Source organism: Rhinoderma darwinii, chromosome 8 (genome assembly GCF_050947455.1).
Source record: "Rhinoderma darwinii isolate aRhiDar2 chromosome 8, aRhiDar2.hap1, whole genome shotgun sequence".
Taxonomy (NCBI): Eukaryota; Metazoa; Chordata; class Amphibia; order Anura; family Rhinodermatidae; genus Rhinoderma; species Rhinoderma darwinii.
The window spans coordinates 65,020,419-65,035,614 of record NC_134694.1 but is presented as its reverse complement, the minus strand read 5'-3'; the positions used below and the strand labels follow the sequence as shown (position 1 = coordinate 65,035,614).

The window sequence follows — 15,196 nt, the reverse complement described above, 5'->3', positions numbered from 1 at the left end:
TGCTTCACTTCCCCGTGGACGGGTATATCTTCTCTCCTTGCCAGAGACTCTATCCATGTCAGCCTATATCAAGGGGAATTTGGAGAGGGGTTTCGTACGAAACGTGTTTCAATGCTGGATCAGCATCTTCATCAGGCCATCTTCACATGGCCTGATGAAGATGCTGATCCAGCATTGAAACGCGTTGCCATTTTACTTCTATAATAAACCTTTGGAACTTCTATTTGCATACGTTATTCATCATTGTTCACGGGTTTGCATGTTATCCCGTGTGTAGCAGCGCCTCTTGAAGACTCCTCCAACTTCGTGATAATGATAGGGAGAAAAGAGAAGTGTGTCTTTGAAAGTCTTTGCCCTTCCTGGGCTACGTCATCTCGCATTAAGGTCTCAAGATGTATCCTGAGAAACTAAAGTCTGTCCTGCAATCGCCACGTCCTCAAGGCCTGAGGGTCATACAGCGTTTTCTGGGATTTGCCAATTTCTACTGGCCGTTTATTCCAAACTTCTCATCACTGACTGCCCCCATCTCTACCCTTACCATGAAGGGTGTGAACGCCAAGGTGTGGACTCCAGAGGCAGAATCTGAATTTATTAGCCTCAAGAAAGCCTTCACTTCAGCCTCGATCATCCTGACGTATCTCGGCAGTTCTCACTGGAAGTGGACGCTTCTTCTGTTGGTGCAGGTGCCCTTCTGTACCAGAGGAACTCCAAAGCAAAGGCAGTAGTATGTGGCTATTTCTTCTGCAAAGCGCAACTGCTCTATTGGGGTTCAGATTGGCTCTGAAGGAGTGGAGACATCTGCTAGAGGGCGCAGCTCACCCCATCCTGATCTACACCGACCACAATAACCTCTCCAGTCGGCTCAACGGCTGAACCCCCTGTCAAGCCAGGTGGTCGCTGTTCTTTACCCGTTTTCAATTTGTGCTCCATCACTGTCCCACTGACAGGAATGTGAGGGCCGATTTCCTGTCCAGGTCTTTTCAGACGGATGACACAGTGGAGTCCCTTCAAAGTATCATAGACCCATCCTGCATCATCACTGCCAATCCTTTGCAGGTTAGAGACATCCCTCCTTTTGTTCGGTTGGCAGACAGGAGATTAATTCTCTGCTGGGGACACCGTTCTAAACTGGCTGCACACGCTGGTGTTCGTAAGACACGAGACCTGATTACTCGTCACTTCTGGTGGCCCACGCTACCCAAAGATGTTGTGGACTTTGTTTCTTCCTGCACGGTGTGTGCTTCTAAGAAGGTTGCTCATCTCAAGCGTGCCGGCCTGCTCCAACCTCTGCCTGTACCCAGTGTCCCCTGGCAGCACATTGCAATGGACTTTTTTCACAGACATTCCTTTCTCAGCAGGATGCAACATGTCCGGGTGGTGGTGGGGCGGTTTTCTAAGATGGCACATTTTATCCCGTTGACCGGCCTACCTTCTGCTCCCTGACTGGAGAGTCTGTTCGTTCAGCACATCTTTCGCTTGCATGGCTTGTCCCTTCACATTGTGTCCAATCAGGGGGTTCAGTTTACCTTAAAATTCTGGAGAGCCCTATGTAAACTCGGGGATTTGAGATTGGACTTCTCCTCAACCTATCACCCCCAGCCCAATGGGCAAGTCAAGAGGATCAACCAGATTATGGTGAATTATCTTTGCCACTTCATCTCCTTGCAGCATGATAACTGGGTACAGCTTCTTCCATGGGTCGCGTTCTCGTATAACAACCACACAAGTGAGTCCACTACTTATACACCATTTTACATTGTGTACAGTCAACATCCTAGAGTCCCTCTTCCTGTGTCGACTACATCTCTGGTACCTGCTGCTGACTCTGCATTTGGGGACTTTCTGCAAATCTGGCAACAGACCCAGTCCTCTATTTTGCTGGCAGTCGATCTCATGAAGCGAAAAGTAGATACAGAAAGAAGGGACCCAAGTCCAGGTACCAAAGTCCGGCTGTCCTCAAGGAACATTCGTTTTAAAGGTGCCTTCATACAAGTTTGTTCCTCGGAAATTTTGAGATTTTGCAACAAATAAACCCTGTCTCCTATAAGCTGCGGCTGCCTCCTTCCCTCAGAATTACCAACTCCTTTCATGTGTCCCTCCTAAAACCAGTGGTTCTGAACCGCTAAAGTAAGACTTCCAGTTCCGCAGTTGCTCCTAGCGGTTCATCTGATGTTTGAGGTGAGGGAGATCCTGGACTGCAAAAGGGTAGGCGGAAGGACTTTCTATTTGGTGGACTGGAGAGGGTGAGGTCCTGGGAGCCGAATGAGAACCTCAGAGCCCTGCTCTCATTAAGAAATTCCTCTCTCGCTCTGGCCCCAATAAGAGGGGGCTACAGTAGTGTTTACTCACCCCCAACAGCCGCAGCCATGGATCGGTGTGTGCTGGCTCGCATCTCCTTCCTAGGAGACGCCAGCGCTCACTTCCGCTCCGGTCCGCTGTGCCCCTTAGGGTGTGCGCTTGTGCTGGTCTTAAAGGGCCAGTGCGCGCACATTTGGAAATCATTATGATCAACTACGCATGATTTCTTGGACTATAAGAAGTGCCCTGCTCTTCTGATCCTTGCCTGAGCGTTTAGTGTTTCCCATGTACCCTTGCCCTGTTACCTGTATCCTGTGCTGTGTTCTTCCTGAGCCTATTAGTGTTGGAGTCGTGTCCTATTGCACCTATTGTCGTTTGCCACGTCCAGTGTCGTCTGCCACGTCTAGTATTATCCGCCACGTCTGGCGCAACCTGCTGCACCCACCTCCATCCGTGCTGAAGCCTCGGCCACTGTCTGGACTAGTTCAGGTACGTTACGAACTGCTAATGACTCTTGTGTAGACTGTGATAGGCCAGCTGCCTCTCCGCTACGGCGGAGCGGCCTAGTGCGTCCACATACCCTGGGACCGTGACAATCTTGGAGCTTGGATGTTGAACGGAACATGTTGATGGAGAAGAGTTTCAAAAAAAGTGGTAGATACGTTATTGAAGAGCAGGAAAAGGTTCACCTCCGAGATTTACCTCAGGGTTTGGAGAACCTTCCTCTCCTTCCTGAAGCGAACCTCTTCAACTGATTATTTTTCTAACCCAAGATATCCACTATCCTGGATTTTCTTCAGTCAGGTCTCTAGTTTGGTTTAAGAACCAGTACCTTGAATGTCCATACCTCAGCTCTCCGTGCCTTCCTGAATCAGAGAGTAGTGGGCCATCCGTGGGTTATGAGATTCTTCAGAGCAACTTCTTGTATGACGGCTTCAATTGTTTCCAAAGTCTCTCCTTGGGATCTGAATTTATTACTGACTGCACTTACCAGACGTCCTTTCGAACCAATTCAGGATGCTTCCTTGAAATTCCTAACCTTGAAGACCGTTTATCTTGTAGCAATAACATCTGCTCGCAGAGTTGGAGAAATACAATCCTTATCTTCTCCTCCCTATTTGAACATCCTGGAAGATAGCATTATTCTAAAGCCCTTACCATCTTTTCTTCCGAAGGTAGTGTCCAGATTTCATTGTCCGCAGGAGATTTCCTTCTTTCTGCTCTTCCCCTAAGAATGAAAAGGAGGCAGAATTTCAGACGTTGGATGTCAGAACATTTATCCTCCCTTATCTAGACAGAACAAAATCTTTCAGATGTCAGGAGCAAGATTTCTATTTCAAGATGGATCAAGGAAGCTATCTCCCATGCCTTCAAAGTCATGGAGAAGTCTTCTCCTTTGCTGCTTAAAGAGACTCTGTCACCACATTATAAGTGCCCTATCTCCTACATAAGGAGATCGGCGCTATAATGTAGATGACAGCAGTGCTTTTTATTTAAAAAAAGATCTATTTTTATCTCTTTATTAGCGATTTTAGATTTATGCTAAGGAGTTGCTTAATGCCCAAGTGGGCGTATTTTTACTTTGGTCAGCGTCATACTCCCCTGTACAATGCCCACTTGGTCTAAAGTAAAAATACGCCCACTTGGGCATTAAGCAACTCATTAGCATAAATCTAAAATCGCTAATAAAGTGGTAAAAATAAATAGTTTTTAAAAAAAATAAAAAGCAGTGCTGTCATCTACATTATAGCGCCGATCTCCTTATGTAGGAGATAGGGCACTTATAATGTGGTGACCGAGCCTCTTTAAAGCTCGTTCAACCTGAACTGTTTCTACCTCCTAGGCTCAGAGTGCTTCTGCTTCAATTGAGCGGATCTCTAAGGCTGCGACATAGTCTAGTCCAAATACATTTTTTTTAAACCCTATAGATTGGATGTAAGGTCCATCCAAGAATTTAGCTTTGGCCGTAATGTTTTGCAGGCCATTATCCGCTACCCTAGAATAAAAACCTATGTTAATCCTCCTGGTGGTGCTGTTGTGGTGGTGTTGAGGGAAAAAGCTAATTGCTTAGCAGTAATTTTGATTTTCCTCTTAACCCGGTGCGGTTATGGAGGTTTTTAGCCACCCTTTTTCATCATTTTATTAAAATAATTTTAAGAGTCTTAGCCTGCATATTATCAAGTCTCCGGTAGTAACTGGAGAGGGAATTTAAACTGCTCCCTGTTTCCTGTAACTTGGAGACGGGGAATCCTTCCTGGTGGTGCTGTCGTGGAGATTAAAGGAAAATCAAGTTACCGGTAGTAATAATCCTTTTCATCTCATCCACTTTGCTGCTACAGTGTTTGCTGCAGTATTTACGTAACGTGTGAATTGACCCTGGTAGAGCCTCTAGCTTTAAATATTGTATATGGATACCCTTTATCCATTCTTGTCATGTGCCGCAGGATTTAGATTAAAAAATTATTTATCCATTACTTATGTGGCCCTGATGGTGTCACCATAAATGCCCCCTTTATAGATTTGTCATGTGTCCCTGTTGAGCAAGTTTTAGCGTTAACGTATATTTCAGTCCTTTACGCCATGTGCTCCTGACAGAGCTGGTGTCACCGTAAAAATGAAGCATTCGTGTAGTGTTGGCCTTGTAGAACATATTTAAAGTGGTATTCCACCTTCTGACAACTGATGACCTATGCAGCGGATAGGTCATCCGTATATTATCTGTGCGTGTCCGACCCCTGGATCCGCACCAATCGCCTGCTCTGGTGGCGTGCGGACACCGGATGTTATCGCACATAATTCTATGTACGGTGCCGGAAGCAGTTCGCTCCATACATCGCATAGCAGCCGTGCTGCAGGTCTGCTCCTATTCACTTTAATAGGAGAAGTACTGCAGCTCGGCCGCTATTCCGTGGCCGGAGCCAACTGCTACCGACATGTACGTCCGGTGCATAGATGCACCGGACCAGCTGATCTGTGTGGGGTCCGGGTGTCGGTCTCCCACAGATCATGTACTGATGACCGGTGGATAGGTCATAAGTCGTCAGAAGGGGGAAAACCCTTCAACCGTATAATCGCCCCTCAGATATCTGTATATACATTCTTTTTTTTTTTTTCAACAGTGGATGCCCTCAATGTCCGCTGGCGACGCGCTAGGGACCAGTATAGACGCAAGATGACACGCAAAGGGGGAAGTTGTTATACTCCATCCAAAAAAAGACTATCTCTTCACTCAGCAGCTTGCTTTTCTTCTTCAGGTTTTTGAACTTCGTCCATAAGTATCCTAAAAAATATTACATTGTTAATACGTGTAATATATTGTAAAATATTATTTTTCCTTCTAAATGTAGCTCGGAGGACAATCTAGAGGTGGATGAGAGCACACTAAATACCCCGGCCCAGGAACACCCGGATCCCGATGATCCAGGCACTTCATCTGGCCACAGTGTCCATAGCCCTCCCCCTACAGAAAATACTGCCCCATCACTTTCTGCCAGCTATTCTAATTTTATTGGAGGCTTCAAACCCTCCTAATGAACCCAGGGAGTTATTTACAGTACTGGAGCACGGGCGCCTCCATGGCCACACTACTCGGCTATTACCACCATCCACTTACATACATACATCACCACCTCCACCAGATCCAACTCATCGCCCTTATTATCTGAGGCAAATGCCTCCTGAGTCACTCCCCCAAAATCTTTATAGGGGGTCGTACTACAGCCCACAGGAGCCTTATTATTCTCCACCTCCTTGGCAGTCTGCAGGCCAAACGCCTTCAGAGAGAACAGAGTTCACTCTAGCAAGTGGACCACCATCCTTTCCCGATGTTTAATTTTGTAATTTTTTTTATTTTATTGTATATATTTCTGTTATGAACAGCCTCATTTTTGTGCTGTAGTTTTGTACTTTTTCATTTTCATTTATTTTTGGGATAAAATAATTTTAGTACCAAATTGTGCTTGTTTTTTATCCTGTTTGGTGGTGGTTGGGCAAGAATTTTGCATGTATGTATTTGTGGACAAATCCGGAAACTGGTGACAAACAAATTTCTTTATTTAGGGGAAAAAAACACTAGAACACATACATTTAAAAAAAACTTTTATTAAAAATGACAATATATATAGTTACATCCTTTTTGTTCTCTAGGTATTAGTGGATATTTTGTTCAAAATTCTTAAAATCTTTTAACCCCTTCCCTCTTTAGCCACTTTTGACCTTCCTGACCGGGCCTCATTTTTCAAATCTGACGTGTCACTTTATGTGGTAATAACTCCGGAATGGTTTTACCTATCCAAGCGATTCTGAGATTGTGTTCTCGTGACACATTGGACTTTAAGTTACTGGCAAAATTTGCTCGATATGTTCAGTATTGTGAAAAACACCAAAATTTTAGCGAAAAATTGCAAAAATTAGCATTTTTCCCAATTTAAATGTATCTGCTTGTAAGACAGGCAGTTATACCACACAAAATTGTTGCTAATTAACATCCCCCATATGTCTACTTTAGATTGGCATCGTTTTTTGAACATCCTTTTATTTTTCTATGACATCACAAGGCTTAGAACTTTAGCAGCAATTTCTCACATTTTCAAGAAAATTTCAAAAGGCCATTTTTACAGGGGCCAGTTCAGTTGTGAAGTGGTTTTGAGGGCCTTATATATTAGAAACCCCCAAAAAGTAACCCCATTTTAAAAACTTCACCCCTCAAAGTATTCAAAACAGCATTTAGAAAATGTCTTAACCCTTTACACATGTCACAGGAATTAAAGCAAAGTAGAGGTGAAATTTACACATTTCATATTTTTTTGCAGAAATAAATTTTTAGTACAATTTTTTTTATAACACAGAAGGTTTTACCAGAGAAATGCAACTCAATATTTGTTGCCCAGTTTCTGCAGTTTTAGGAAATATCCAACATGTGGCCCTAGTGTGCTACTGGACTGAAGCACCGGCCTCCGAAGCAAAGGAACACCTAGTGGATTTTGGGGCCTTATTTTTGTTAGAATAAATTTTAGGCACCATGTCAGGTTTGAAGGGCTCTTGCAGTGCCAAAACAGTCAAAATGCCCCAAAAGTGACCCCATCTGGGAAACTACACACCTCAAGGAAATTATCTAGGGGTACAGTGAGCATTTTGACCGCACAGTTTTTTTACAGAAATTATTGGAAGTAGGCCGTGAAAATTAAAATCAACATTTCTTCAAAGAAAATGTAGGTTTAGCGATTTTTTTTTTTCTCATTTCCACAAGGACTAAAGGAGAAAAAGCACCACAAAATTTGTAAAGCAATTTCTCCCGAGTAAAACAATGCCCCACATGTGGTAATAAACGGCTGTTTGGAGACACGGCGTGGCTTAGAAGGGAAAGAGCGCTATTTGGCTTTTGGAGATCACATTGAGCAGGAATGGTTTGCGGCGGCCATGTCACATTTGCAAAGCCCCTGAGGGGAAAAAACAATGAAAACGCCCAAAAAGTGACACCATTTAGGAAACTACACCTCTTGAGGACTTCATCTAGGGGCGTAGTGAGCATTTTGACCCCACAGATGTTTCATAGAATTGATTAGAATTGGGCAGTGAAAATAAAAACAATCCTTTTTCTTCAATAAGACGTAGCTTTAGCGCAAATTTTTTCATTTTCGCAACAAATAAAGGAAAAAAAAGAACCCAACATTTGTAAAGCAATTTCTACCGAGTACGGCAATACCCCATATGTGGTCATAAACTGCTGTTTGGGCAAACGGCAGGGCTCAGAAGGGAAGGACCGCCATTTGGAGTGCAGATGTTGCTGGATTGGTTTTTGGGCACCTGTGGGCCCAAAACAGTGGAAACCCCCCAGAAGTGACCCAATTTTGGAAACTACACCCCTCAATGCATTTACCTAGGGGTGTAGTGAGCATTTTAACCCTGCAGGTGTTTTGTAGAAATTAGTGTGAACTCGATGTTGCAGAGTGAAAATGGGATTTTTTCCACAGATATGTGGACAATATGTGGTGCCCGGCTTGTGCCACCATAACAAGACAGCTCTCTAATTATTATGCTGGGTTTCCTGGTTTTAGAAACACCCTACATGTGGCCCTAATCTCTTGCCTGGACAGTCGACCAGGCTCAGGAGTGAAAGCGTACCATGTAAAATTGAGGCCTAATTTGGCGATTTACAAAGTATTGGTTCACAACTGCAGAGGCTCTGATGTGAAATAATAAAAATAAACCCCTGAGAAGTGACCCCATTTGGAAACTGCACCCCTCAAGGCATTTAGTAAGGGGTGTAGTCAGCATTTTCACCCCACAGGTCTTTTCCATAAATGAATGCGCTGTGGATGGTGCAAATTAAAAATTTATATTTTTCCCTAGATATGCCATTCAGTGGCAAATATGTCGTGCCCAGCTTATGCCACTGGAGACACACACCCCAAAAATTGCTAAAAGGGTTCTCCCGGGTATGACGGTGCCATATATGTGGAAGGAAACTGCTGTTTGGGCACGCTGTAGGGTTCAGATGGGAGGAAATGCCATTTGGCTTTTGGAGCGTGGATTTTGCTTGGTAGTAGTTTTGTTTGGAGTCTTACTGGTGTTTCCGTTTATAATGTAGGGCATATGTAAGCCGGGCGGAGTATATAAGGGGCATAGTCAGGTGGTATAATAATGGGGTAAAAAAAAACAATAAAATGATCCATAGATGTGTGTTACGCTGTGAAGCAATCCTTTCCGCACAGGCCAGTGTCGCACTGATATATGGCGTCCTTTATTATCCCCCTTTTGGTCCACCCTCCGCGCCTTTGTAGTTTGGGGAATTTTGCTAGGAAGTGTTGTCCTGGTATAATACGGGCACCGTCGCTTCCAGCGGATATGTTTGGGCCCTCCCTTTCCTGGTTCCCTAATTTTAGGTCCTTGATAAATCGCCTCTTCAAACAGAAGAAATGTTCCCCTCGGGCACAACTGCATATTTTTTTATTTCCTGACTTATTGGAGCCATAACTAATTTTATTTTTCATAGACGTAACGGTATGAGGGCTGGTTTGTTGTGGGATGAGCTGTAGTTATTATTGGTACCATTTTGGGGTACATGCAACTTTTTGATCACCTTTTATCCTATTTTTTGGGATGCCAGGTAAACAAAAAAACGCAATTCTGGCACAGCTTTTTTTGTTTTGTTTTTATACAACATTCACCATGCATTATAAACTACATGTTAACTTTATTCTGTGGGTCAGTACGATTCCGGCGATACCTATTTTATAGCACTTTTTTATGTTTTACAACTTTTTGCACAATAAAATTACTTTTGTAAAAAGAATGTATTTTTTCTGGCGCCAAGTTGTGAGAACCATAACTTTTTAATTTTTTTTGTCGACGGAGGTGTATGAGGGCTTGTTTTTTGCGGGACGAGCTATAGTTTTTATAGGTACCATTTTTGGATACGTGCGACTTTTTGATCACTTTTTATTCTAACATTTGTAGGGCAAAGTGACTAAAAAACAGAAACTCTGGTAACGTTTTTTACGGTTTTTTTTACGCTGTTCACCGCGTGCAATAAATAATATAATATTTTGATACCTCAGGTCGTTACGGTCGCGGCGATACCAAATACATATGGTTTATTATTATTTTTCAATAATAAAGGACTTGATAAGAGTAAAAGGGGGATTGTGTTTTATTTGATTACTTGAAACTTTTATTGTTTTCAAACTTTTATTATTTGCACTTTTTTTTACACTTTTTTTATACTTTTTTTACACTTTTTCTCAAGTCCCACTAGGGGACTTGAAGGTCCAACGGTCAGATTTTTTTTTTTCTAATACATTGCACTACCTATGTAGTGCAATGTATTAGATCTGTCAGTCATTCACTGACAGCAAGCCGATTAGGCTTCGCCTACCGGCGGGGCCTAAATCGGCTTCCGTAATGGCAGAGCAGGAGACCATTGTGTCTCCTGTTGCCATAACAGCAGTCGCCAGTCCTGATTGCCTGTCAGGGCTGGCGATCTGCTAGTAACCGCTACGATGCAGCAATCGCTTTCGATTGCTGCATCGAAGGGGTTAATGGCAGGGATCGGAGCTAGCTCCGGTTCCTGCCGTTACAGGTGGATGTCAGCTGTACAGTACAGCTGACTTCCACCGCTGATGACGCCGGATCAGCTCCTGACCCGGCGCCATCTTGCCGGCAGCTACGGAAGCCGATCAGGCTCCGCCGCCGGGCGGATCTTGACCGGCTTCGGTGCTAGGCAGACCGGGAGGCCAGTATTAGGCAGACCGGGAGGCCAGTATTAGGCCTCCGGTTGCCATTGCAGCCACCGGAACCCCGGCAATTTCATTACTGGGGTTCCGATGAGCTGCAAACACCTTAAGTGCAGCGATCGCGTTTGAGCGCTGCACTTAAGGGGTTAATGGCGGGGATCGAAGCTAATTTCGGTCCCCGCCGTTACAGCCGGATGTCAGCTGTAAGATACAGCTGAGATCCGGTGATGATGGCACCGGCTCAGCTTCTGAGCCGGTCCCAAACATTCGGCGTACATGTACGGCAAGATGCGGGAAGTCAATGCTTTCCATGACGTACATGTACGGCAAGTGTCGGGAAGGGGTTAAATACACTTTGTATATGGTGAAAGTATATTTATAACCTAAACATTACTATTTTGACCTAAATATGAAAGCTCGCAACCCGTGCCAAGGGTCCTCATTGTATTGCGAGTCCCTACACTAACCAAACAAAACCATGCAAACTATAAACACAAGATCAAACGTCACACATGCGTCACACAAACGTCACGGTCGTCCAGTGCCCCGATGCAATTTGGAAATTGAGCATTGTCCATGTACCCGTCCGCAATGCGCATCCAATGTTCTGCCCTGGGTTGAGGCATCACCGTGTCTTTGAGTATCTGCCAGATGAGCTCAGATTTAGACTGGATGATCCCAGAAAAGTTCAACGTCTCCAGTAGAAATTCAAAATGAAGGAATTTGAAGAAATAAGATCAAACTTATTACACAAACTTTCAAATTTACTGTGCTGTTTACAGGCCTCCTCAACTTGCTCTGTGAGGTTACCTACAGTGCATTTAAAAATATAAATGACATTACTATTTATTGGATAGGGTCTTTGTGGCCTTCACAATACCAGTTCGATTATTAAATGAACACATGTTGTAAGGGGGCATTAACCCCTTAATGACCAGCCTATTTTAAACCTTCATGACCAAGCTATTTTTTAAGTTTTTCCATCGTCTCATTCCAAGAGCTATAACGTTTTTATTTTTGCGTCGACATAGCTGTATAAGGTCTTGTTTTTTGCGGGACAAGTATTTTTTAATAGCACCATTTTGGGGGACATATTATTTATTGATTAACTTTTATTAACTTTTTTTGGGGGGGAATAGAAAAAAACCTGAAATTTTGCAACTCTTTTTCGCATCTTAAATCAACGCCGTTTACCGTGTGATATAAATAACAATAACTTTATTCAGCGGGTTGTTACGATTGCAACAATACCAAATTTGTATAGTTTTTGTATGTTTTACTACTTTTACACAGTAAAAACGCTTTTTTTTCAAAATTATTTGTTTTTGTGTCTCCATATTTGAAGAGCCGATGCAGTTGTATGAGGGTTCAGGATTCACAGAAAACAGCAGTTTTTCCATAGTTTTTTATTACATTTTTTACGGCGTTCACCGTGCGGGTTAAATAATGTAATACATTTATAGTCGGGGTCGTTACGGGCGCGGCTATACCAAATATGTGTAACTTTTTTACTTTATTTTGGTTTTTTAATAGTAAAGCACTTTGTAAGGGGAAAAGGTGGGTTTTTTTCAAATTTTTTTTTTAAATTAACTTTATTAAACTTTTTTTTACTTTTTTACTAGTCCCATTAGGGGACTTTAATATGCGATTCTGCGATCGCTATTATAATACACTGCAATACTTTTGTATTGCAGTGTATTACTGCCTGTCTGTTTAAAACGGACAGGCATCTGCTAGGTCATGCCTCCGGCATGATCTAGCAGGCATTGGCTCCAGGCAGACCTGGGGGCCTTTATTAGGCCCCCGGCTGCCATTGGAGACACAGACACTCGGCGATTGTATCGCCGGGTGTCGGGAGAGAGAGGGAGCTCCCTGCCTCTCTCCAAAAACCACTCCGATGCGGTGCACGCTATTGTGCACCGCATCTGAGGGGTCAAACAGGTGAGATCGATACTTATATCGATCTCACACGGCAGAGCAGGGACGCCCCCAGCCCTCAGCTGCCTCTAGCAGCTGAGAGCAGGGAGATTTGACGCTCCCTGCTCTGTTTACTTTATCCTGATGCAGTGCCGTAAAAAAGGCATATGCATCAGAATAAAGCCCGTTAGTGGTCGCTGTTAAAAGGCATATTGGCGGTCACTAACGGGTTAAATGTAATGATGGGTATACAATCCTGAGGGAATCACTGGGGAATTGGGTAAGGCCATTTACCATAGTGCTCGCTGTATCAGGCTGACCGCAATTTTTTTTTAAAAAGCATGTGAAATGCTGCGTCGCATGTTTGTGTTCCGGAATGTTAGTCCAGGACGCAAGCTCCTCCAGCAGATGGTCAAATGTAGGGACTGATATCCGACAGAATTAAAATGTTGCCGGATGCAACCGCAGGTCCTCATACAGGGTGTGGAAGTGCCCTTTTGAGGAAGGTTGGGGAGGCCTGTTGGGAGACAATGGGATGAATCCAAAGACTCCTTCTCCTAGGTTCTTCCTCCACCATCTGGCGTCGCCTTCCATATGTCCGAGCGATCAGCCACTACAGAAGAACATGGTCCATGGGTTTGGTTGACATGTCCGCAAGCCAAAATGTAGTAAAAAAACAAACTGACAAAGCAGAGAAATCAGATAAAGCTCTCCACGCTGTAAAAGCAATAGAAAATGATGTCTAGCGACTATGTGATCTTCCTGTGGGTGTTTTCTGAGATGTTTTTTATTTTGCATCCGTTAAATACGCATTACATACGGATGACCTGTGCGCTAAACAGACATACGGAACTAACACTTAAATACTCACGCGCGTAAAACGCGGCGTGTTTTGCGGACGATAAATGACCGCTCGTAGGAATTTAGCCTAAGGGTATGTTCACATGCAGTGTTTTCAAGCGTATTTCGGGTGGCGTAAATGCTGACCGCTTCCCATTGTAATCCATGACAAAAACGACGTTTAGTTCAGACAGGGCATTCTTTTTTACACCGCTGTTTAAAAAAAATAAAAATAAAATGCGCACACAATACGCAGTGTAAAAAGGAGCATTTCACTTGCAAGCAGTTAGTGGGGTAGAACTGGAGGGTGAAGACATGGGTCAGCAGGATCAGGCAAGTAGCTGGGTTAATGTAGTTGGGGGGGGAGTAGAAAGGGCTCCAAGAAAAGGAAGGCCAATTCAGTTTCTGATAGTCCAAGCTGACTAGGCTACAAGCTGAAGGGAAGGACCTCCAAGGTTGTATTCTCAGGAATACTGCCTGTGCCATGCGCATCACAGGAAAGACAGCGGGAGCTGAGGGAGTTAAATGCATGGCTGAAGTCTTGGTGTAGAGGAGAAGGCTTTGGGTTCCTAGAGCACTGGGCTGACTTTTCATTGGGGTACAAACTGTATTCTGCAGATTATTTGCACCTAAATGGAAGGGGGTCTGCTGTGCTGAGGGAGAGAATTCTAGCTGGGGTGGCGGAGTATTTAAACAAGGGCTGAAGAGGGAGGTCAATGTAGAAAATAAAGGGGTAGCCAGGTTAGAGAGGGGTCAGACTAAATTGGTGGAGAAAGAAATAGACTGTGGGGAGAGGACTAGACAACAGTATAAGGAGATCCTTTTGTTACAAAACAGCTATGAAAACAAAAATGCCCAAATGTTAAATAATCACATTTCTGATACTGAAAGTGAAACATTTAAAAGGCAAGTTAAAGTGTATGTTCACAAATGGCAGAAGTCTAGCAAGCAAAATGGGGAGCTAGAAGCCTTGGTACTGGAGGAACATATAGATATAGTTGGCATTGCTGAAACATGGTTATACTCTTCACGTGATTGGGTTGTAAATCTACAGGGTTTTACATTGTTTCGGAAAGACAGGACAAATAGGAAAGGCGGTGGTTTTTGTCTGTACGTGAGAAGTGATATGAAGGTGAGTGTGAAAGACAATAATGGGTGAAGATTGTGAGGAGGTTGAAACCTTGTAGGTGGAATCACAAAGGGAGGTAAACACTGATTTTTTATTTTTATTTTGGTGTAATCTATAGACCCCCAGGTATAACTGAGGAGATGGATGATCAGCTATATAAACAAATGGAGCAGGCTGTACAGGCTGGTACTGTAGTGATAATGGGAGATTTTAATTACAGGGATATTAATTGGTGTCATGGTTCGGCTTCAACTACAAAGGGGAGAAATTTCCTTAACCTGTTGCAGGAAAATTTTATGGGCCAGTTTGTAGAAGACCCGACTAGTGAAGCTCTGTTGGATCTGGTCTTTTGTAATAATGCAGAGTTTGTTGGGAAGGTCAATGTTCGTGAAAACCTCGGTAACAGTGATCACAATATAGTTATATTTTACCTATACTGTAAAAAAAACAAATACAGGCTGGGAGAGCAAAAACACTTAATTTTAACCCCTTCCCGACATCCGCCATATATATACGGCGCACGCCGGGTGGGGGAATATGGAGCCGGCTCACGGGCTGAGTCCGCTCCATACAGTGAGTGTGTCGGCTGTGTGTTACAGCCGAAACTTCCGGGTTACGCTTGTTTAACCCGTTAAATGCCGCGTTCAATAGAGATCGCGGCATTTAAATTACTAAAAACAGGGGGGCGACCCCCTGTAACGTCTCAACGGCACCCCCGTCGCGAGTTCGGGTGGAGCCGTTGGTTCACACGGCTGCCTGGGGATCTGACTAAGTCCCC

At 43.8% G+C, this 15,196-nt stretch overlaps 1 long non-coding RNA gene across 1 annotated transcript in view; it reads right to left on the bottom strand.

Annotated features, from left to right (window-relative positions):
• LOC142659497 (uncharacterized) overlaps window positions 1–15,196 on the bottom strand; it is a 57,262-nt gene that overhangs the window by 10,273 nt on the left and 31,793 nt on the right. The window contains exon 2 of the long non-coding RNA XR_012850337.1: window positions 3,457–3,526. This is a non-coding gene — a long non-coding RNA (uncharacterized LOC142659497). The remainder of the gene's footprint in view (window positions 1–3,456; window positions 3,527–15,196) is intronic.